This window comes from Mchenga conophoros, linkage group LG14, assembly GCF_057382185.1.
Source record: "Mchenga conophoros isolate Kocher_MC1m ecotype Shallow Benthic linkage group LG14, M_conophoros_male_GT1.1, whole genome shotgun sequence".
In the NCBI taxonomy this organism is placed as follows: Eukaryota; Metazoa; Chordata; class Actinopteri; order Cichliformes; family Cichlidae; genus Mchenga; species Mchenga conophoros.
The window spans coordinates 13,374,691-13,400,471 of NC_140539.1; the positions used below are offsets into that span (position 1 = coordinate 13,374,691).

General features: G+C 42.8%; 1 protein-coding gene across 1 annotated transcript in view; it reads left to right on the forward strand.

The window, feature by feature from the left end:
- The window catches only part of dner (delta/notch-like EGF repeat containing), an 85,025-nt gene that overhangs the window by 1,041 nt on the left and 58,203 nt on the right, over positions 1-25,781 (forward strand). The gene's annotated exons all lie outside the window — the stretch shown is intronic.

Below are 25,781 nucleotides of genomic sequence, written 5' to 3' on the forward strand. Positions count from 1 at the left end.
TTGTAGTGCTCCCCGCTGTTTGCCGACGGTGATTTAATCAAAGCATGTGCTATCACAGAGACATGGAGACGAGTGCTGCGTTGCTGTGGCAACAGGAGGGAAGAGCGGCAGCAGTGCGATGCAAGCGAAAACTATAAATGTGTGTATTTTTATCTGTACCATATATGAAGCGCATATAAGTAGTTTATTATATGTTATAAAACATTATTTTGATGTTATTTATGTGAACTGCAAAGTTACAGTTAACATTGAATTTATCTGCTGCACACTAGTGAGCATGTTCACTGGGGTGTAAACTCAAGTATGGGTGAATTTATTAACACCAGGGATGCAGAGCCACACCGAATTCATTAACTACATCTGGATGGTGATGAATAAGAGAAGTGCCGTTTTTTTTTTCACATATTCCTGAAGATGCTCACGTCTGTCTTTTAAACCAGCACAGAGCTTTTATTAAGGTAAACTGAGAGCCCACTGGAGAAAGTGTCAGGAGCAAGGTTTTGTTAACATGGCATATTTAAAGAGTTGTTTTACTCCACTGGAAGACAGTTTTGATGAGTGACAAGCTGTTCGCTAGCAGACTTTAACAGAAGCAGATGCTCCTGCCTGAGCTCGGTCTGCTGAAGGTTTCTTCCTGTTTAAAGGGAGTTTTTCCTTCCTACTGTCGCCAAATGCTTGCTCATAGTGTTTCTGTACCTTACAATATAAAGTGTCTTGTGGTGACTGGTGTTATGCTTGGGGCTGTAAAAGTAAAACTGAATTGAATTTAAATGAACAGGACAGAAATTTTCCTCTATTTTCCTTTTCCTTGACGTTAACCTACACTTCAGCTCCACCTTTGTACTCCTGACTAAGCCCTCGTTCTTTTATTCAGTTTGGCACATTTCTGATTTTTGCAAAAATCGCGTCTGCTGCTGGATTAAACGAGCTTCATTTCGAAGCTTAAAATGAGCGAACTGTAGCTGAGCATCTGCAGCATTAGGCTCAATAGGCAGCCAGGCTTCTGAGTCATGCTGGGGTGAAAGAGAGCATCCGCCAGCGGCAGAGAGGATAAATGAGTCTGCCGCAGCATCACGGAGGGGAAACAGCAAGGTGACTGGGTGAACCTCAGCAGAATCACCAACAGGTGGCAGCCATATCCTCCCCCCAGAGTTAGCACCTTTGCATACTGAGTGCTTCCTTACAAAGCATATGCATCCATGTATGTACGATAGAAGACAGGCGCTAGCAGGATCTAAATAATTTAGTGGAGTGTTTAGCAAGGGACACGATCACTGTCTCCTTGGCTGTCCTGGTTTTAACTCTCAGAATAGAAAGCATTTTTTATTTTTACCTCTGCAGCCTGCTTAACTGTTACTCTGGCCCACACGAACCGCAGACGCCGGTGTCATCACACCACCCGAGCTGAGGGGTGACAATTTAATGCAAAGAGGAGAACGCACAACTGCCCAAGCACTCTGCACAGTGTTTTGTTGTGCAGGACAACAACATCCTCTTATGCGCCACAGCTCAGGCCCGGCACAAGACCCGAGCCGGGCCCAGTGGGGAATCATTGATTTTTGTGCTCCCCTGTTGCTTGTTTCTTCTCCATGGAAACTGGAGCAGCAGTCAATTGAGATTTAGTAAATGACCTGACTGGCTGAGCACAAAGCTGGTTTGCATCTCACGTTCTGTGCATGCATCAAAACGCAGATGGTCGAGTGAGAGAGGGGGAGGAGAGACTGAAGAAAAGAGACAGGGCAAAGCAGGAGGAGGACAAGTCATATGGTGGGAAGACGTAGTGGCCTACGGTAGTGCTGTGCCATACTGCAAATTTTGGTATCGACCCAATACCGAGCATACAGGGCCAATATTGCCAACACCAATGCAGAGACTGATGCTTTTAACTTTTAAAGGCAGCTTAAGTAGGGAACAGCGGTGTGTCATGATTTATGAGATGATGAATGATCATCAATCTGCCAAATCTGAACATATTTTCATGACCAGTAGCACAAGTCGATGGTGTTCCCACAGTACACGCAGAACTGTTTCCAGTGTTTTAATATACAGCTGTAAAGAACTTCTACACAATGCTATACTTCCTCATTCACTGCAACACGTTGCTGCTGTGCACAGCAGGGCATGGAGGAGGGGGCGGAGCAAAGTGTGCCTGCATGAGAGGAGCGGTGTTTGTCTACTTTCTGATGAACGGGTGCAACGCACTGAACTTAGGCGAGTGAAACACAGCAAAATATCGATCCCGTCACGCTAGTATCGATCTGATATCTGTAGCAGCATTGGTATCGATCCTATCGATATTTGGATCGATCCGCCTACTCCTAGCTTAAGAAATGAGAATGAAGAAAGGAGAAACAGTGACAGAAAGCTATGAAAAGTCCACACTTTCCTCCTCTTTTAGTCTAAATTCTACCTCCAGCCTGTGACGCTGCTCACAAAGCTGAATCTGTGAAACAAAACTTGCACAGTGTGCTTACTTTTAAGTCTTTGTTGTGCCTTGGGATATTTTGCGACATATTTTAAGTTCTGCGGCTAATCCTGCTTTGTTACTTACCTCCCTGGCAGTGTGTATACTGCTCTAATCAAAGCAGACTAATGCAAACCACAGCAGTGGGCAACATGGGGAAAATAAACCCTCTAAGTGTTTCTCTCTGGGTTTAATATTTGCCTGTACCTTTTTTTTTTCCTGGATAGCGGCCTGTAAGCTGTCCTGATGGAATTTACTGCCACTGGCCTTTCTGCGAGTTATTAGCTGCTCAGCCGCTCACTTATTCATTACTGAAGGGCCTGTTGTGCACCCTGACGGATTTGCTAGCTTGCTCTACAACACAGTAGGGCTGTTACAGCACCAAACAGCCATCCGTCATGAAGCAAATTCATGGAGTGCTTGCTGCATGGGTTACTAAGCCAGTCAGCTACTGCATATTAAAGCAGTGGATCATAGCAGAATTTGCAGACTAAACTACAGCCCTGGCATTATAAACACAGAATTCATTTTTATTTGCTGCTATTCAGAGAGGTGATATATGGCACATGAGTTATTAGCCTCTACAGCAGGCAGGTCTGCCCCAGCTTAACAAGCTCATATGAGCATGTCAGCGCTGCGAAGAACTAGCGGCGTTTCAAGTCTTTTGATGATGATCTTTTTAGATCTCAGCTGGAAGATTTGCCAATCATTATTCTCTCTCATTACCCACTCATGCTTTCTCTGTTGTGCTGTTACATAAGCATAGTTGAAATCTTCAGGCTTCTTGCACCCTTTTCTAACATCTGTGGCTTCGTGGGCAGATCGAACCAGTGGAAGGTTAGCTTAGCTTAGCATGCAAGACTCGAAACATGAGTGAGACCCTAAGCTGCACCTATTCCTTATGCTGGCTCACTACATCCATGTACCTTCTAATCTTGTCCATCCTGGTCAGTCCCAGTGAAAATCTTAACACCTTCAGCTCTGCCTCCTGTCTGTATTCTATCTAGTTTCTACTACTCTCTCCAGAGCATACCTCCACCTCTCCAGGCTGTCTTCCACCTGCTCCCTACTGTCACTACAGATCATATTGTTGTCGGTTTATGGGCTCAGTCACTCATTTTGGTTCAATTTAAATACATGATCCAGGTTGTATATTTCAGAAAGGAGCTATACTTATTGGCTCATGACTTCCGATCGACCAATGAGCCCGCAGTTTCTCTACTCACAAAGATGACAAGGCTGGAAATGCTCATCTCGAGCCTTCTCATGTCAGTAGGTGACGTCATGCTGGCTACAGCTGAGTCTGTGTCTGTCATCAGGTCAAAAACCTTTACTAAATGTTCAAAAACCAGCGTATGAACATAATAAGTAACAATTTTACTAATGTGGTTGTTACATATAGCGTCTTTCTGTGCTAGAAGACATATCACAAGTCAAATAAAGCACTTCTCTGCTGCTCTGCTCCGTGTGTCATAAAGGAACAGACACGTGGAGCAGAGCTGACACCTGCACAGTGGGGAAGAGGAAGACAGGTAAGTAAAGGCAAAGTTTCCGAACTTGACAACTCATTTTGTTACTGTCAGTGCAATAAAAAAGCAATAATCAGCTGTCACTCCGACGAACGATGTGAAATAACCCGCTGTTATATCATTCAGGTCATATGTACATATGCAGTTATACTATTCTGTTTTGCATTTATAGTTTGTATAGTTGTTTGTATAGTGAATTGTGGTCACATTCCTTGTTTTTGTGCACAAATTTGGCCAAATAAAGATGATTCTGATCCACACAGTGGGGTTGCAGGCAAAATAAATACATTTCCATATTCATAGAAGGAAAAATATCGGCTAAATATATGTAGAATCAGAAGCTTTTCTAATGCGCAAACAGATTATTTTCAGATATTACCTCTAGAGAGAACATAAGAAAACAAAAATCAAATGAAGTCCAAAGAAGTAACTAAACTGTACAAACAGTACTTTACTAGTATAAATAAAAGTATTCAAAGCTAATAAGAACGATTTGTTGTTAATTCTGTTTTGTTCTACAAATTATTCTACTGGAATAAGTCTTTCGTCATTCACCCTAATGTAATTTTTCCTCACAGTCTTTTTGAAAGCTCCGGTTGATGGTTGAACAGTGTTGGACTTGGCGCCCTGCAGTGTTTGTGGTTGGTAGGAAAGGGAGAACCATCCCTATCACATTTTTATAGACGGTATAAGAAGACAACTGAATTGTGCAGCACCAACACATAATAATAATGTAAAAAGGCGAAGTTAACCCACTACATAATAAAACCCACGCTGCTGAAAGTAGAAAGCATTTACAGGACCTGGAAATGTTCCCTCCAATACAGGAATGACACACCACTTAACATTACTTACAATATTATTTGTATCTCCTTTCCGTAAAATACCTGACATTACACACTATTTAAAATTTACATACACACTTAGTCGCTTAGCCAATTTACTTAGGAGCTACAAAAATTACTCACAGTATAATTTGTGCCTCTTTTCCCATAAAGTACCTGAATTTAAGCACCACTTAAACTGTACTTATGAACTATTTAGAATTACTTACAGTATAATTTGTGTCTCCTTTTTGGGGGGGGATTCTACATTTTTCTAAGATCCAGATGCAGGCTGAAGACGTTTATTAGACTTTAAAACATAAATGCAGCGAGAGTCACCAGCAATTCTTTCAAAAAGTTTCGAGCAGGAAGCAAAATTAATGTTCTAATGACAGACGGTTTATTTTCTTTTCCAGCTGCATCTGCCAACTCTTCAATGAAAAGATCGTTCTCCTGACAGGACTCTGCGAAAGTAAACAAAACCAAGTCCTGAAGCTCTTTTTAATTGGAAGAGAAGGGAGTCTGTGTGTGGGTGTGGGTGTGTGGCGGTCAGCTCTTGTCTCCCAGGACCATTCACTCTGCTGCTACAGATACAGCCTGAGCTACATCCAATTAAGCGGAGCTCAGAGCTCATCACCAGCCTTTGGTCTCTTTGATATCCCTGGCTTGTTAGTCAGCGGGAAGACAGCAAGCATAAAGAATACATTTCTATTTATATATGCTGTATACTGTGCATCAGTAAGTTTGCTTATCCTCTTTATTTTGTAAAGAATGTGGTTGTCAGTGAATCGTTGTTTGTTTAGAAGATTTTCCACATGGCAAAGCTGATGATTCTGAATCATACAAGACTGCGAACTAACATTCCTGTGCATCACATCAGTCTCTATGAACTGCCCTGACTGAGGATCATAACTGGGACTGAAATGGTCAGAAAAACCTACTTTAGTGTTAGCTGACTGCCGATTCTAATTGCTTGAATAAATAAGATTTCTTGGTGGGTAATATCAGCGAATTTCTAACTGGATATTACACCACGTACCACTTAAATGCAGGTTCAGACCAGGCACAAGGATCAGCAGAACAAGATGCAAGGCTTTAATCTTTGCTTTACCAACCAGTCGTTATGTAAAGATCTCAGGTCACGCTGATGCCACAATGTTGAAAGTCGAATTTCCCATTAAAGGAGTCCATGGTTACTTTTAAAACTTTTTCTGTTTTATGTCCAGCTTCTTTGCCTCACTCTAATTACGAATAAAGACAAATTTTAAGGCTGATTAAATAGTTTTTCTTTCTTTCATTGGAAGAGAGATTCTTCTCATATTCTTAAAAGGTGTTGAATAGATGGATGCTGAAGTTGCTGTTACTAAAACCTTCAGTTCTCATTACACCTTAGTGAAGGCTAAACTTGAATAAAGCAGCGGGCAGTGCAATGGAAATGTGTCAAAATCTCTTTGTGACAAAGACAAAAATAGGTTCTGATTCTAGTAAGCGGATAAACTGTTAGCAAAGAGAAACATGGCTGCTTGTTTAATTAGGTACAGATGAATGAAGGGATGCTAGCAGGCTGCTTATGCCCCCACTGATACCTTTGATTTGATATCTACCCTTCAGCAAAAAGAGCCTTCTTTGAGCTATTATCACTGAGGTGTTGGTGGTGTTCATGTCGATGTCCCGAGGCATACATGTGCCGCCTTTGAACAGGAAGGCTTGAGGCCAAAGACTCTGGTCATTTCCATATCACACATCACCTGCTCTTTTGATCTGGGGAAAGAGTACGAGGAGACGCTGGTGTGAGGATTAGTGAAGCCTAATACAAATGCGGTGGATATGAGCTGCTCAAAAGCAAGTGCACATGCTGCCGTGATTTCAATCACACTGGTTGTTTCGAATGTGTTTGTTTTTTTTTAGACAGACTGACAGTAGTAGTGTTGTTCTAGGTGGTGACTTCAATCTCCTGAGTCAAAAAGTCCACTGCTGATTGAACCATCTCTACAGCTGCTGCACTGGATGATCTGGAGACAGATATCTGTATGTCTGTTGTTTGGTCAGTGCTCAGAATGCACACAGTCTCAGAACTGTTGCCTATTCTCTGGTGATGGTTTTATCAGCTATTTTAAAACATAACCTCAATCTACTCACGCTGTAATCAATGAATGGTGCGCTGAGCAGAAGGTCTTGTACAGATATTAGATTACTGTCTGGATATTCATTATCTACACTCGAAGCCCCAAAATACTGGCAGCTGTATCCAGAGGTTGAGTCAAAAAAACAATAACCAGTGAGTTTTCAGGTTGTTTGAAGTATTGTAGTTAAAATTTGCACAAAGATTCAGCGTGCCCTGAAGACTTTTCCTTTAATGCCACCATCAGGTTCAGTTACGTGGTTCAGAGTGAAATATCTCCTCTATTGGATAAAATCACTTTAGCATTTCATCAAATTTAAATGTGCAGGCTTGTAAGGTTTTGGGTCATCAGGATTAAATACCTCTATGATAGGTTTACTAGCATGGTAACACGTTAATTTAAAGGGGCGGTGCACATTGCTGGGCAGTCAAGGTTCTGGTTGCCTAGGTAACCCTCGAATTTATTTGCCACTTTGTCATATTGTTACTGTAACCTGGTAGTTTAATAATGAATGACGACCAAAAGTTTTTATTATAGTCAAACCAACCAGTTATGATTCCTCATGAGTGATCAACCAAGACCCCCATTCACAACCCACTCAGAGGCACAGCAGAGTGGAGTCTTAACTTAGCAGAAATCACTGTCATAAAGTACGGACTGCAGGCTCAAATGGAGACTTTTGAGACCAATTTCTTAAACAGAAAATAAACTTTTACTGAGGTAATCTGAAAAGGGGCAAAAAATAAAACAACAGAGCAAGCACATGAAGGAGGGCAACAGCGACAAAGGATGACTCAACAAAGAGGAGATGAAAACTGAGGATTTAAATAGATAAAGGAAGATAATCAAGGAGAACGGAAACGCCGCGTTAACATAGCTCAGCTGAAACTAATTAAGACAATGACAAGAGAAGTAAAACTTACAACAAAGCACAAGAGACAGAGAACCAAATGGGGAGAAAATGGGAGAAATTTTACATACCCCCCTAAAATTTTTGAAAGTGTTAGAAAATATGTTATTCATAATTCAATTGGTGGTTACAGAACAGCGCAGAATTCATTATTAAAGCAAGTCATCCACCGCACTGGTCAGCTAACAACAAGCAAAATATAATACCGCTGTTCAACCTCAATCATTTTTCTTTTCTTGTTCTTTTTCATACAGCCCTGCCCACTCGAGTATCTGCAGCCGCCCACCCCCCGGCGCGCTCATCGTGAATGGGGCTTTTGTGTCTGTGTCATTTGCTCTTTAATTCTTCTTTTGCCTGGCAGCAAAACATCCACCTCCTGTCCTGGATAGAAAAGTCATTACAATTCTCCCTGTGGTTTCGTGTTTTTTTTCTATTGCGTTTCATCTGCCCTCTTTTCTATTTATATATTTAATGGAGCAGCAGCCAGTTTCATCGCTAGTCACTGTATAATATAAAAATGGCTGTGCAGCTCTTACTCAGCACTAATTCCCCCCGATTATAACCCTCACTGTGACACCATCATTTTACTGTCGCTTGTAATGATTAGTCTTGTTGTTGCTCCTGTCAACATAATCAGGGTCTGTATCAGGGGTGTGGAAGCTTTGAGTATGTGTTTCATGAGTTTTTTTAAAAAATCTTTATTTGCAAGCTACTAGCTACTCCAGCTTTAAAGTGTATAAATGATTTCTGCTGTATTTTTTTCCTTCTTGATTCTGGATGATGTAAGCAGGAGGGGTTTTCCTTATATGGCCATCTCAGAAACACACAGAGCCCAGTACAGCGCCCCCACCCACCACGGAGAAAGCACAAGACAGGAGAGCTCTGTATGAAGTCTTTCTAGCAGCAAAGAAAACCTCTAGCAGCTAACAGATTTTGAGACCTTGTTGATGATATTATGCTTTATAGACACAGAAGACACAGAAGTCGTCCGCAGGTGCGCATTCACTGTCAAAATAAAAGAAGCGCACCAGATAAGAAGTTGCAACACGTGTTTGCGTACATAAGATTTTCTGGAGGAGGACAGACATTTGTTTAGAAGATGTCGAAGAAGCAAGCTCCTTTAAGCAATTACTTTGGTGTTCCTCCACCTCCAAAGAAATGTCAGAAGGAGTCCGAACCACAAAAGAAGCACATATTCTCGGAAAAGCGGTTGCAGGAGGTGAGCTGGCTTCAAACAAATGATGAACACACAGAGACGTGGTGCAGAATATGCCGAGAAAATCCCACTCTAGCGGACAAAAACAGTGCCTTTTTATATGGACGCAAATGTGAGCATGTGCGCGTTGGAACTTCTTATCTGGTGCGCGTCTTTTATTTTGCCAAAAAACCTAATGAGCTTCAAAATCTTCCTCCGGCTGTTTCTTTTTAGTTTCACTTGCTTTTCCAGTTTTCTGCTGCCCCTGTCCCAACTGTTCTTAGATGTGTTACTGCCACTGTTCATTCAATCCCTGCACTCCTGGCTCAGACATCAACACAGACCCAGTGTTAAAAATGTATCTTTTTTTAATCTAACTTGTTGTTATTTGTTCATAAATTTGCTGGGTTGGCCTCTATTTATAGCTTATAAATGAAACTGTGAGTGCTGGCCTGTTTACTTCTGCAGCAGCTGCCTGTGACGTCTTTGTTATTTTCCTTTTCACGCTGACTGTTTTTCAGTCTCACTTTGGCCACATTTTAATGATAGTGTTAATAACCACATGTAAACAGTTAACGCTTACAGTGACAATATAGGAGCAAGATGCATTTGAAAACTGCTTGTCCTCCATGGTTTAGGGTAGTTTATAGGTTTGGGCTTGCAGAGACGTGTCCTGAGTTCTGATCCATACAAATGCCTTTGAAGAGAGACCGGCAGCAGAGCGAGCGCGTGAATCATCCTCTGCTCTGTTGCCCTCTATCTTCCAAAACATGGTGACTCAGTGACAGATGCAGAACTGACTCCTGCCATCTCTTTCTCAAACACAACTTGTCAGTCAGGTTTATATGACAATATGTTATTTAATGAGGCCAGCTGGGAGACACGCCACCACGCTGTGGCAAGTGTCTGTGTACTGGTGTGTGTTATGAACGTCTTCTCTCAGCTGCAGACAATAAATGCCAGCTTAATCCAAAAAAAATCCCTTCAGGACCAGTCGAGCACCTCCGACAGAGAGACGAGCGGGGCGCAGTCACCAGCCTGAGGCGTTAGACACAGAGATTAGCTCGTATTAACAGCTGGGCCCGTCTTTCAGTTGATAGGAGAGGCGCTGTGGAAAATTTGGCTGTCTGTTGGAGATTGTGGTAGAAATGTATTCATCAGGAAGTACACAGATGACAATAAAGAAGTTCCACTTGTTTTTGTAGTGGAAGGGAGAGCTCTGACTCGAGCACATGCATCCAAATCAGTGTTCAAACAGACTGAAATCATTGTAACCAACTGATAATAGTATTATAGTAATAATAGTATCATATTATTTTTATTACTGCTACTACTTACTACTAATAAAAATAATGTATGTGATGCTAAATTGGTTGTGAGCTTGAATGTTGTATTGGTTGGACTGTATCAAAAGTCTCATTTTAGTTTAAGCCACTTTTAACAGTAGGTCACATGACCGTTTCTAAATTACCTAGAAAATGCTTTCTGGTTGTTATTACTATAGTTATACCATTACAGTTGGATGTCCTGAGACCGGTCTCGAGACCACTTTTACGTGGTCTTGGTCTTGTCTTGGTCTCGTTGTCTCAGGTCGAGATAGTGGTCGGGAGATTTGGAGTCAACAGCATCCATGACACACAACGTAACGTTCGATAATGTGTCATGCGCAAAAGCATCAGCTCTAAGAGCCGTGCTTAGAGAGTGCTTTGTAGTGAATCAGAAGAGTCGACTCCCATTGAGCGAGAGCCGGCTCCTCACTTAATTTCCTTTCGCTGCTCAGCTCTCACACAGTGGCTCAGCTATGCTCCAATCCCTGCATATTGTGGCCAATCACATGCGAGGATATAGGATAATATCATTATGTGAAAAACAGAGAGGGTGAGAGATGCGACGGTCAAGTGGAGCGTGCGTCTGTCCTCTCAGTACGCGAGTGAGACAGTAGACAGCGGTGAGGAGGGCTGTGCGAGTGCATAACACATAAATATGCCTGACACCAGTAAACGAAGCAGCATCTGGCTGCAGTTTAAAGACTTTTTGGTCTCGGTCTCGATCTTGGTTTCGTCTCGACATTGTCTTGGTCTTGGTTTTGTCTTGGTTTAGGCGGTCTTGACTACAAGTCTGTATACCATACATCTTAGGACTAAGCTGTTATTTATGCTCTAATTTACAGTTTTGATATTTCATAACTAAATATGTAATCAATTTAGGATTCTTGTTCAGTAAAAGTGATAAAGAAACTTTTTCTTTAAAATTCCCCCAAAGATCGCAGGGCTGTTAATCTTGGAGGTGTTTCACATATTATTTATATAAAACCTGTGAAACATAACAGAAACATAACAGAATTACTGTGTTCAGCTACTTTGTGCAATCTGTTTGACAGAAGTGTTGATTATTTTAACAGTTACTGTGAAAGCTATAATTTATGACGCTGTAAATTTTCTATTTCCGACTTTGACCAGCACCTCTGATTCTAACCTCGATTCTGCAAAACCTCATCCTAACAGATCCAATGTGCCTAAATCAGGGATGCTATACTTATTTCACATTGTGGGCCACATACTGACGACTTTGATAGCAAGTGAGCCCGAACCAGTGAAACTACATGAAAAATGTGCAGAATTACAGAAAAAGCTAGTTTATTGCCCAGTATGGGCTATAATTATAAAATATTAAAATATACCTTTTTTTAGGACTTTTCTGTAGACTTAATTACTTTTTGTGTAAAATGGATTGCAAATAGTGGTGCACTCCTTCATATTTGGTGAACTCCTTTCATATTTTCAAAAGCCATCCAGAGGGCCGGATTGGAGTCATTGCCTGGGCGATTCTGGACCCCAGGCCTTATGTTTGAGAACAATAGGACAATAGCAACAAGGAGATGGAACTGTGCGATACACCGTGGACAGTCTTGTCACGGGGGATAGTTTTCTCATATTTTCTCCTCTTCCATCACTTTTCACTGAAAACCCTTTCATACGTTTAATTTTACTTTCTTAGGGCCCGAGCACTAGTGTGCAAGGGAGCCTAAACAAGCTCACCTATGTGTTGTTAAACGAATTCCTACAAACACATTGTTTGAGGTACATGAATGAAAAATGTAATGAGGTACATCATTACATCAGAAAAGTGCAAAATGAACAAAAAAGTCTTGTGGTCCATAGACCCAAACCCAAAAGGAAGTCTGCTATTTTGAATTGAAGGTGACATTTTGGTGCCGATTTTGCCATTTCCAGGTGTTGTATTTTTGCAAACTCTTCCTAGGAATTTTATTGGATCAAATTCCTATTCGGTAAGATCAACTACACACCTGGGCCATATTAAATCGCTGAGCTTTTGAGTTTACGTCATAGGGCGTGGCCGTGGTGCCACTGCGAATTTCAATCATTCGACATGTAATCTCACTTTGCACCGTTGGCTATAATCCTCATTGATCTAGATCGGATTTTAACTGGTGGTTCCACACGTTATATGCATCAGTGTGACATTACATCAGATGGTAATCTCTAACGCCACCTGCTGGGCGTAGGTGTTGGGCGTGGCTCAATGCGCTGGGATGCGAGGGCCCTCTCAACGCTGCTTGCAGCTATAATTTAATTTGTGATTGTTGCTGTTTAATCAGTGCTTACATACACACACAAAAGATTTTTCACCTTCAATAAACATGAAGCAACTAAAGTTTCATTTTTTACAAGGCACATTTTCCTTAATGATTAATTATCATTAAGGAAAATGTGCCTTGTAAAAAATGAATGTATACCAGCAGAGTACATTTCATTTGACCAGATTTCATTAAATGTAACATTTTAGATTAAAATGTTCAATTTTTACATAATTAATTTTGCATAAATTGGTAAAAATTTGTATTTTAAAATGGTTTTGTATTGTGTTCCTCTTCCTGTACCAAGAAACAATATGGTTTACAGAGCCTGAGTGTTTTTTCAGTTTCTGACTAAATAAATTGAGTGTTTATTTGAAGCCTCATATCGAGTGTTGGGTAACCAGTGAGCTGTAGGGGGTGGATGAAGCTCTCTGCCAGGAGGAATTGATCCAGTCTGGAGCTTCGTCTCCTGCTGATTCATCCGCCTCTAACATCTGCTCTGCTCACATCAAACGTCACTGATCAGCAGTCAATCGCTGTTCATCAGCAGGGTGCTTACGCACACCTATCAGGCTGGCCTTTTGTGTGTATGCTTGCAACATTTCATGAAATAGTGAAACAAGCAGAACAACTTGTTACTTGTTTGTTTGCAACAGTTATTGAACCCAAAAGAAGGACGTGTATCCTCACGTAGTTTTTAAATGCACAATCCATCGTAAAGTAAATAAGACGAGACTCCTGTGACAGTTTAAAGACGTTCAGCTGCAAACATTTCCGCTGTGACATTAAACGGTCTTTAACCTGCCAGCTTCCCCCGTGTGATGAGATCCTGTGTGACGTCTGAATGCACCCATGTGAGAATACGGTGCAGATGATTATCCGCTAAACATCACAGACAGCACATGGGCCTTGTGTTGTGCCTCTTGCCTACCAGCATCATAAAACTGAATACTGCAATGACAACATGTCTGGAGCAGATGAATCCCTCGTGTCTATGTGAAAACTTCAAAAAATGTCCTGAACTGATTCCTCCAACATTATTCAGATACTTCTTATGAAAAAATGACTTCACATTCCTGTCTGGCATTCTCAGCATTTTGTATTTTTGATTACTTATGAGATAGTGTTGTTCTGGGGTTATTATTAGTTCGTCTTAGTTGAAGTTTAGTCTAGTTTATGTTATCGTCCATCGTCTCTTTGTTTATGAGTCTTTTGCTGTTTATCACGTGTTATCTCCTTGCCTATGTAGGCTACCCTTGTGTCTCCTCTGTGTCCCTCCTCCTCTCTCGCTCGCTCCCTCTGTCTCTCGTGTGCCAGTTCATGTCTCAACATGTTTCCTGTTTTATATTGATAGTCTTATTTCCATGTTCAGTGTGTTTACTTTTGTTTTCCCTATGGTGATGTGTTAATTCGTGTCAGCTGTGTTTCCCCAGGTGTTTCCACTTCCCTCATTACCCTTCTGTGTATTTAAATCCTCTGTCTCCCTCTGTTCAGTGTCAGGTCATCTGTATTGCTTCATGTCTTGGCTCATGGTTTTTCATGTTTCTGTTCAGGTTTCTGTTTTCTCTGCCTCAAGTCTTGTTTTTTTTTTTTTTTTGTCTTGTTTAGTTTAGTTTCTATTTTAGTTTTATCCCAGTTCGTCTTGCCTTTGTTTTGTGTTTTTTTCCCCTTCTCTTCCCCCTATCAGCCAAATAAACAGCTCTCTTTTTGTTATACCTTAGTTTTCTCTTTCCCGTGTCTGCTTTTGAGTCTGCTCTGCAAACAGACCGGCCATCCTGGCCGTGACAGCTTGTCTATGATCCCGTTTGTCAATTCCACTCGTACTCCTACAATCAACTGATTTCACCTTGTGTGCTGGAGGAGTTCAGTAGTTCTGGACACTACTTTTACTTTTATTGCACATAAGAGGACAATGGTAAAGTAGAAACTGCAACCAGGTCAGAAACAACTGCATTTTGCTGCTAACACAACTTCTGGTCTTTTCAAGCACTTGCACAGAAAGCATGCTAAGGCTAAGCTAGCTAAATAGCGTGCTAATACTAAGCTAGCCAAGAGCCCAGGATGTTGTTAAAGTCGTGTAAATGCTGACCCCAGCCCAGCAGCCAGACCCTAATGGTTCATACTTAGTATAGTGACTTGTATCGATGTGTGGGTCTGTAGCCTAAAGGTTTATATATTTTATGGATCAATGCAAAAGTAATGTAACGAGTAGTATTATAAATTGCTTTTTTCTAAGTAACTTACTGCATTACTTTTAAGAAACATTTTGGGGTAATAATTACTTTTTTGAGTAAGGACTTAATTCTTAATGATGGTGGCTGCTCTCAAAGCAGAGCCAATGAGAACCCAATGATATCAATAATGGAATCAGAGTTGCTAAATCTTTTTTTTTTTTTTTTACTTCTAAGTATATCAGCTGCACAAACAGAGCAAACAACACTGTGGCATGGACTTGTACTAGTTAAAAAAACACGATATGAAACAGTAGATTTTTTCTTTGAGGAACAATGCCACTCTCTTCCTATGTTTTTTAAATATTTAACTCTGTTCTTATTTGTAGAAACTGAACAGTCGGGCTTCCTCACTTCCTTTGTAACGTCAGCCAAAGCCGGCTGAAGACCAGACTCCCCTGAATCATATTTGGTACTGTCACTTCAGATCATCCTCCCTGTCATCCTGCTCTCTCCCCCTGTCATGATTCAAGCGTGCTTTGTAGGTGTGTGTTCAGATGGTCCGGAGCTGCTCCAACAGAATCTCATTATCGTGGCTTCTAAAAGCGTTTGACAAAGCCAGTGGGAGGAGAGCGCTGATACATGTCCGGTGTTGCCTCCTACTACGAGGCCCAGTTTCATTTTCGGTGCCCTCATTCCTCTCCGAGGGTTTCTATGGCAACAGAGCAACGAGGGGGAGCCAAAAAGATCAACAGGTGGAGAGGACGTAACATCGTGCAGAAAATGTCAGAGCCGGCGCTCGGTCTCTGTTATTCATCAACGTAACAAATGATTTGTGCCACACTAAGAGAGCACAGAGCAATCTGCACAAGGCACGGATGCGTCCTCTTGTGCTCTTCTATAACATCCAATTTCCTACAGAAGTATTTCCTGCGCGCAACAGCTTCCCCGCGGTTACACCGACTTCCTGAGAGGCAGGTGAAAGGAACGCTGATCATTCACGGTCTCATATTTTCATGACAATGAGAGCAGGATGTTCCACTTCCAGTGTTTCAGGGGCTAATTCCCAAGACCGGCTCCAGACCCATTTTTAGCTTCACGCGAAACCACAAGGGATTTGGGCTATTTTAACATCTGCTACATACCTATTTAAAAACAATAAGATGTGACCTGAAAAATCATTTGCCCAGCTTTCAAAAGCTTGCAAGACATCTTGTGCCTTTTGATTTAGCTCCAGAATCTGCTTTGCTTTCATGCCACCGCCCGCTTAATCATGTCAGCGGTAGACGTCACCTTTCTTTTTCTTCTCTTTTTTTTTTTCACAGAGTGGGTATCTTGTTCTGCAAGGAGCCCTCTGTGTATGTAGGTCACAGTGAACAGCGAGCTCGTAGATCACCACGCAGAACGGCATCCATCTCAAACAACTGCGGCCTGAAAAAAGACAGACACAAAGAGTTTTACGTCGATAGCTTGATAATCGCTCACCATTTTCACTCCAGGTGCAATCTACTGCATCCAAACCAGTTTAGGCTAATTTGCTGTAAAGTGTTATAAGTAACGTTCCCACTCAGTGGGAGCGTCACAGCGGGTGGTAATTTTTTTTTTTCTTTTTACGCAGACGGTAGTGATGAAACAGCGTGTCACACAGATATGCAGCTTAAAAAGCCAGAAGGTGGGCTTCTGTTCAAATCCAACAGTTTTCAATGTTGTGCAGCAGAGTCTGTATCTGATTTGGTGAAACTTGCAGAGATAGAAAACAGGGAGTATCAGCTTCTAATCCAGCGCTGTTATTGGTAAAACACTGGTGATGTACACACATGTCCATCTGCTGTCAGACCACAGCTGCCCGCAGCTTTGACAGCTTGTCGTTTTTCATACTGAGCAAACATGTCGGTGGGTGAACCATCAGCCTAAATGCAGTTTTGTCTCATAATAAAACTTGCCAACAGTATGCATAGATTTGCCTTTATGCCATTCTTACTTGGAGAACAAGACATTTATGTCAGCTGACGTTACAAGTTTTGTCTTCCTCCATCAGATAATGTAGCATGTCGATCAAAAGCCCGCATGATTCACAAGGGCCGCAAATTACAGGACATGATTGTGCAAGATCTTTGTGAGGGCTGGAGGGGCAGCACAACCGGCTTTGATGTCTGAGCTGCGGTGCTGCTGTCAGATACAGAAGTGTAAACAAGTGCCAGAATACTAAATGTAACTGCAAGTGTGTCTGTTGTTGTTTTTGATGAACGTTGGAAGGAAGGAAAATGATGGGCCCAGTGCCATAAAGCAAACATTATGCATAATGTCTTAAAGTGTAATGAACCGGGTGACGGGTAGCCGCTCTGCCGCGTCTATCAGTGTGTTCAATCAAAGAGCTAATGTAACCCAGTGTTAAAAACGGGATTAAAAGTATAAATAAATATTGATAAAAACAAAGTTAATTATAATAAATACTGATAAAAAGCATGTAAACAGAAGTTTAATTAATATGTACATATGTATATGTGGTATATAGATGGTGTGGGGGCAGGACTTAGTCCTTTAGAGTGTGTTTGTCAGATCCACTGAGCAACCAATCATTGGCCGGTCTGACCCTCCCCCCAGTCTGTGCGCTGCTGAGACACCTGTGCGTGCCTTCGTGTGCCAGTAAGATACGCCAGAGACACAGACGGTGAAAGATCAGTTTACCCGTGCGGCGAAGAAGCTAGCTGGATAGTGAAAGTCCTTTTTTCGGCGAGAATAATAAGAGCGATACTGTATTCCAGAGGCCGTGAGCCAACGTGAGCACTGTGAAGCCCCGTGTAGCATTTGTTGCTTTGCATGGTCAGGTTTTTTCCTTTGCTTATTTGGATTGGATTGGTTTTGAGGACCTGAGAAGAATCGAGGATCCCTTTTCCAGTACTGGATGGCGAGCCCAGCCCAAAGAGCCGGATGAACTGGTAGATTGTAACCCGACTGGTTACAAACACATTGAGTGACTACTGAACATTGAAAGACTGAAATTGACTTTTAAAAAAAAGACACAAAAGACAATATATCCTTAGGTCGACCATTTGTGGGGTTTATTTTATTTTGTTTTCAAGAAGCGCGCTCTACTTTTGTTAAATGTGCACAACTTTAATAATTGCTAATAAATGCAATTGTGTTTTCTACACCTACTGTGTACAAGTCCTCTGTTGTCATACACCCTTGGCTCCTACGAATCTAGAACCTGTCTGATCTGGTCCATATTTCCCTTCTGTCCGCGTACTGTGGTTAAAGGTAACTATACTGCCCGCACTACATGCAAAGAAGGCAAGAAGTAGCACTAACAGGTCTAGTATTGCACCACCAGTGTTACATAAGTAAAAGTGGCGAGCCAGCCAGGAGCCTAGAGTGTTGTGTGACAACATTGGAATCCTCTTTGACCTTTGATCAAATGCTCACATACTGTGAAAATGGATTTTGTCGAGAAGTATGCCGTTAAAGTACCAAATGCCATTATTGTTAGCGGTGTTACAGATAGAGAGAAAGACAAAGAGGTATTTGAGTTTCTGGAGCAACATGGTACTATTCGTAGAGTACTCGCTGTCGATGATGACTCTTCTGCATTCCACAAAAGCCAGATTGTAGAGTTCGAGTCCGGTGCAGCCGTTGAAATATTAGCACCTAAGCTGCCTTATCTCTTACAGTCCACTGACAATCCAGATGTCAGTTACCGCATTCGAGCCTTAACTGACGTCTATACTAAGACCGTAGGGGGCAGTGTTACTGAGGCTTACATTAGCAACCTGAAGGGTTTAGCCAAGTTAAGTGGGAAGGATTTCGAAGAAGTGTTGCGGGAGGCCCTATCCACAATAGGGAACACCATTGAAGCTGCTGAGACAGCTGAGAGAAACCCTGAAAATGATGCTGCTGATCAGACTTGCCCTGTGGTAGGATCCACACAACTTGGAGCCTCACCTTCAGTCTTAACTGAACTGCCTCACCCTCCTGAACCCATTCAGGGCACATTCCAACGCCCCATGAGACCAAACTTGACACCTCAAATGTTGAGTCCAACTGACCTCAACCCACCAGAGGTTCAGAAAGTAGTAGTCGAGCATGTTGTCAAGAGTGTTGAAAAGACATCACATGCTCACTCTACATTAAGACTCAGAGCTTTCTCTGGCAAGATGCCCAGACCTTACAGCGAAGCTGACTATGAAACATGGCGTTCTCATGTTGACTTGTTGATGGAAGATGCTTCTTTGTCCGAGTTGGGAAAAACTCGTAAGATTCTTGAAAGTCTCCTTGCTCCCGCTTCTGATGTCATCCGCCCTCTTGGGCCAGAAGCCACTCCTGCAGACTATCTTAAACTTCTGGATTCAGCTTTTGGCACCGTCGAAGATGGTGAGGAACTGTTTGTACGCTTCATGAACACCCTCCAAGATCATGGTGAAAAGCCCTCTGCTTATCTGCTTCGTTTGCAGGTGGCAGTCAATCACACCGTGCGCAGAGGTGGGCTTGAACCACATGAAGTAAATAAGCAGCTTCTTAAACAGTTTTACAGAGGCTGCTGGGATGATAACTTGCTAACGGAGTTGCAATTGGAGCTAAAGCATAAGGAGCCGCCCACTTATGCAGAGCTATTGCTTCTCCTGCGTACTGCAGAAAACCGACAAGAAGTTAAAAACACGCGAATGAAGAAACACTTTAGCGCCACGAAACCAAAAGCAGTGTCTCATGAACAGACGGTCACTGAAACAAATGCAGATGTTCGCCAAGCACAGTCAGATAGTCTAGAAGAGCTGAAAAAACAAGTTGCCGATCTAAAAAGCCAATTAGCTGCCGTTGTGAAGCCAAAGAAACAAGCAACACTGAAGACAGTTCGAACAAGGAAACCTGAAAATAAAAAACCTGACCATGCCAAACCTGAAGACTCACCTCCACCCAGCCGCCGCAGTACTAGGCCCAAGCCCTGGTATTGCTTCCGCTGTGGGGAAGATGGACATATAGTAGCCACTTGTGAGTCAGAGCCCAATCCTGCCCTTGTAGTTGCAAAACGAAGGGAATTAAGAGTGAGAAGGCAGATATGGGACAGGCAGAATGACCAGCTTTCTTTAAACTAAATTCTGCCTCCGTTGCGGGACAAATGGAGGCTGATGCTTTGTTAACCCGTCCCACCCAGGTTAAACAAAAAGCTTCACCTAAAAAGCGTGCCAGCCTAAAGTCACACACAAGATCAGATTCCTTCGACTTTCCTAAAGGTCTAATTGGTACGAAGAGTACTGCACAAGTGAAAGTTAATGGTCACACAGTGAGTTGTTTGCTAGATACTGGTTCCCAGGTGACTACAGTCCCCGAGTCCTACTATCGTCAGCATTTGTCCTCTCATGAGATTAAGCCATTGTTTGAACTTTTAGAAGTTGAGGGTGCCAACGGTCAGTCCGTGCCTTACTTAGGCTACATTGAACTGCATGTCACTTTCCCAAAGGACTTCCTTGGCATTGAAGCTGAAGTGCCGACACTTGCCTTAGTTGTCCCCGATGTGCGCACAGCTTCTCAGTCCTTAGTGCTAATTGGGACAAACACATTAGATGTACTTTATGAGCTGTACTCTAACACATGCCATGAACTGCAGCTGAACCTGCCATATGGCTATAGGGCAGTTCTAAAAGTTCTTGAGTCACGACACAAACAGTCCAAAGACAGTAGTCTTGGTTTAGTGACGATGCACAACAAAGAGCCACAGTTGATTCCAGCAGGCCAAACTGTTGTTCTAGATGGTGCTGTAGCTGTGTCAGCCGGTAACGGTGAAAAGTCTGTCTTGTTAGAGTATCCACGAATGTCAGCCTTACCTGGTGACATCCTTGTGAAACCTTGTCTCATAGACCTACCTGAACGAGCACCTTACCTTGTACCAGTTATACTCACCAATGAATCCGAACATGACGTGACAATCCCTCTAAATTGTGTCATCGGAGAAGTCAGTGCATATCAAAGAGTTCTATCTCACGAACACTCAGTGAGAACTCCAAGATCCCGAACTGAGCAGAAGTCAAATGTAACATATAACTTTGACTCTTCCCCTATTAGCGCTGAATGGAAGGAGCGCATAACCGAAAAACTAAGCCAAATGCCCGAAGTGTTTGCACAGAATGATCTTGACTTTGGAAAGACGGATCAAGTGAAACACACAATCAGATTGTCAGATGAAACACCGTTCAAGCATAGAGCGCGTCCCATACATCCGAACGACCTGGAGGCAGTCCGTAAGCACCTCAAAGAACTGCAAGAAGCTGGCGTGATCAGGGAATCTACCTCCCCTTTCTCTTCACCCATTGTAGTCGTGCGGAAGAAAAATGGTGAAGTCCGCCTCTGTATCGACTACAGAAAGCTTAACGCGCAGACTATAAAAGATGCTTACGCTCTCCCCAATTTGGAGGAAACGTTTTCCACCTTGATCGGGTCGCAATGGTTCTCTGTCCTGGATTTAAAATCTGGGTACTACCAAATTGAGATGGAGGAGCTGGACAAACCAAAGACGGCGTTCGTATGTCCCATCGGCTTTTGGGAATTTAATAGAATGCCCCAAGGCATTACAAACGCCCCCAGCACATTCCAGCGGCTCATGGAGAAATGTATGGGCGACATGAACCTGCGCGAAGTGATCGTGTTTCTCGATGACATCATTGTATTCTCCAAGACACTTGAAGAACATGAGGCTCGCTTAATGAAAGTTCTTGATCGCCTGAAAGAATATGGGCTCAAACTCTCACCCGAAAAATGCAAATTTTTCCAAACTTCTGTCAGATATCTTGGGCATATTGTGTCCAGCAAGGGAGTGGAGACTGACCCTGAAAAGGTGGAAGCCTTAAGTACCTGGCCTGTGCCCCGTGATCTTAAACAGCTCCGCTCATTCTTAGGCTTTTCAGGGTACTACAGGCGGTTCATTAAGAACTTTTCGAGTATCGTTAAGCCCCTCACTGACTTAACATCAGGCTACCCTCCTTTGCGCAAAAGCACAAAGCCTAAAGCTAAGTCTGTCCAGTACCATGACCCCAAGACACCTTTCGGCGAGCGATGGACTCCCTCTTGTGATCTTGCTTTCAAAACCATCATTGAAAAGCTCAGTACTGCGCCTGTATTGGGTTTTGCCAACCCTAAACTGCCATATACGCTCCATACCGACGCCAGCACTACAGGGCTTGGCGCCGCGCTCTATCAAGAGCAGAATGGCCAGACCAGGGTGATAGCTTATGCAAGCCGTGGGTTGTCTAGGAGTGAATCTCGTTATCCCGCCCATAAGTTAGAGTTCTTAGCTTTGAAGTGGGCAGTAACGGAAAAGTTTGCAGATTACTTATATGGAAATCAGTTTACTGTCGTAACAGACAATAATCCTCTGACGTACATATTAACTACTGCTAAGATGGATGCCATGAGTTACAGATGGCTAGCTGCCCTGTCAACGTTTAGCTTTAAGCTCCAGTACAGAGCAGGCAAGCTTAACTCAGATGCAGATGGCCTTTCTAGACGGCCACATGGTGAGTTGCTTAACGACGCAGTGTCCCAAAAAGAGCTCGACCGCATACAGCAGTTCACACAGACTCACCTGTCCCTACCTGACAGCAGTTTAAGTCCTGAAGTAGTGTCTGCTATTTGTGAGAAACACCTTGTATGCAGCTCTCAAAATGACACCATCCCTTTGGTTCACTCGCTAGCCATTTCTGCAGCTGCCATTCCAGGTGACTTTGTCAATGAAAATGACTGTGGTGGTCTTCCTGTTATGCCCCATATGTCCCCTGAACAGATCACAAACGAACAAAGAACAGACCCTTGTCTGAGGGAAGTTATTGCACAAATTGAAACTGGGGAAAAGGTCCCACCAACTGTGCGAGCTGAACTTCCTGACATCAACCTTCTACTCCGAGAGCTCAATCGATTGGAGATGCACAATAACATCCTGTATCGAACTCGCCAAGATGGAGGAGATGTTACCTACCAGCTTGTCTTACCTGAACAGCTCCGTGACTCAGTCTTCCAAAGCCTCCACTGTGACATGGGCCACTTAGGCACTGAACGTACCTTAGATCTTGCCCGAACAAGGTTCTATTGGCCTCGCATGGCAGCATATATAGAACATAAGATCAAAACATGCAACCGCTGTGTAAGACGTAAAACTCCTCCAGAAAAAGCAGCTCCACTTGTGAATATCAAATCCACCAGACCCCTCGAATTAGTCTGCATGGACTTCCTGTCCATTGAGCCTGATCGAAGTAATGTAAAGGATGTGCTTGTATTAACCGATCATTTCACGAAATATTCATTAGCCATCCCTACCAGCAATCAGAAAGCTCAGACCGTTGCAAAAGCCCTTTGGGACAACTTCATAGTCCACTACGGGATACCCGAACGATTGCATAGCGATCAAGGTCCCGACTTTGAGTCCCACATTATCCAAGAGCTTTGCAAGATCATGGGCATTCGCAAAATCCGGACAACACCCTATCACCCCAGAGGAAACCCGGTAGAACGTTTCAATAGAACGTTACTAAGTATGCTAGGTACTCTTGAGGAAAAGGACAAAACTCAGTGGCACAACTATGTCAAACCACTCGTTCATGCGTACAATTGTACGAAAAATGATACAACCGGTTTTGCCCCATATGAGTTAATGTTTGGCCGTCAGCCAAGATTGCCAGTCGATCTAGCATTTGGGCTGCCCTTTAACAACAAAAGTTTCAAGTCGCATTCTCAGTACATAACAAAACTAAAGGCAACTCTACAAGAGACCTACAAACTAGCAACAGACCATGCTAACAAAATGGCAGAAAGAAACAAAACAAGATTTGATATGCGAGTGAAACCCTCAAAACTAGAGCCAGGTGACAGAGTTTTGGTGCGTGCAGTCCGTCTCAGAGGCAAGCACAAGCTAGCCGACAAGTGGGAGACTGATATTCACGTTGTGGTGAACCAAGCAGGTGACTTGCCCGTCTACAGTATAAAACCCCTAACAAAAGAGGGCCCAGTCCGCACAGTCCACCGCGATCTCTTGCTCCCTTGTGGTTTTCTTGCCCCTGTTGAAGAGAAACCTGTCCAACCAACTCATGTACGCAAACCAAAAACAAGGCAATCACCTAAACAACATGAGGAATGTGATCATTCAGAACTGGAAGATGAGGATATCTGTTGGTTCAGAGAGGAACCTCTTCAAGAGCCCATAAAGGTCACTCGAGTCTATGAGATTCCCCAGCCAAAGACACACCCTAATGATCACGATCATACTGAAACTCATTTGCCTGGAGGAGACAACTTACATGAACATGACAACCTGCCTGGAGGAGACAACTTACATGAACATGACAACTTGATTGGAGCTGACAATTTAACCGGATGTGACAACTTACCTGAATGTGGAAATCCACTTGGATATGGAAGCCTAGAGGAGAGTGAAACCATGGTGGAACACTCAACCACTGACAATGAAAGCGAGAGTGATGCCAACTTACCCGATGGATCTACCTGTGATGGGCCAGTGGAAGAAGACAACTCAAATGATAATCAAGCAAACTCAAGTCAGTCAAATACTGAGAGTGAAGTCACAGCGACTGTAAGGCGCTCAGAGAGAACAAGAACCCAACCAGAACGACTGCAATATAGTCGGTTGGGAAATCCTCTCGTTTCCATTGCCCAGTCCCTGTTTCAAGGTCTAAGCCTGGCTTTTACCAGTGCCTTGACAGAACAAGATTCTGTGGGCATCCCCATGAAGGCTGGTTCCCCTGTCATTACCGTTTAGCTAGCCCATGCAAAGGGACTTGCATGATTCTAAGAGGGGATAGTGTAACCCAGTGTTAAAAACGGGATTAAAAGTATAAATAAATATTGATAAAAACAAAGTTAATTATAATAAATACTGATAAAAAGCATGTAAACAGAAGTTTAATTAATATGTACATATGTATATGTGGTATATAGATGGTGTGGGGGCAGGACTTAGTCCTTTAGAGTGTGTTTGTCAGATCCACTGAGCAACCAATCATTGGCCGGTCTGACCCTCCCCCCAGTCTGTGCGCTGCTGAGACACCTGTGCGTGCCTTCGTGTGCCAGTAAGATACGCCAGAGACACAGACGGTGAAAGATCAGTTTACCCGTGCGGCGAAGAAGCTAGCTGGATAGTGAAAGTCCTTTTTTCGGCGAGAATAATAAGAGCGATACTGTATTCCAGAGGCCGTGAGCCAACGTGAGCACTGTGAAGCCCCGTGTAGCATTTGTTGCTTTGCATGGTCAGGTTTTTTCCTTTGCTTATTTGGATTGGATTGGTTTTGAGGACCTGAGAAGAATCGAGGATCCCTTTTCCAGTACTGGATGGCGAGCCCAGCCCAAAGAGCCGGATGAACTGGTAGATTGTAACCCGACTGGTTACAAACACATTGAGTGACTACTGAACATTGAAAGACTGAAATTGACTTTTAAAAAAAAGACACAAAAGACAATATATCCTTAGGTCGACCATTTGTGGGGTTTATTTTATTTTGTTTTCAAGAAGCGCGCTCTACTTTTGTTAAATGTGCACAACTTTAATAATTGCTAATAAATGCAATTGTGTTTTCTACACCTACTGTGTACAAGTCCTCTGTTGTCATACACCCTTGGCTCCTACGAATCTAGAACCTGTCTGATCTGGTCCATATTTCCCTTCTGTCCGCGTACTGTGGTTAAAGGTAACTATACTGCCCGCACTACATGCAAAGAAGGCAAGAAGTAGCACTAACAGGTCTAGTATTGCACCACCAGTGTTACACTAAGCTTGAAAAATTAACAAGAAATGACGCAACACGTGCAATCACTGCGATCAGTCACACTGAACATAGATAATGTACTTTGCAAACTGCCATCTTTCTTCCGTCGCACCACAGTGTGAGCTACGCTCTGAGCCGATGCGATTATTTGACAGATTTTTACAAATGAAACTTGATTCACCTCAGTTAACTCAGTGAAAGACGTGA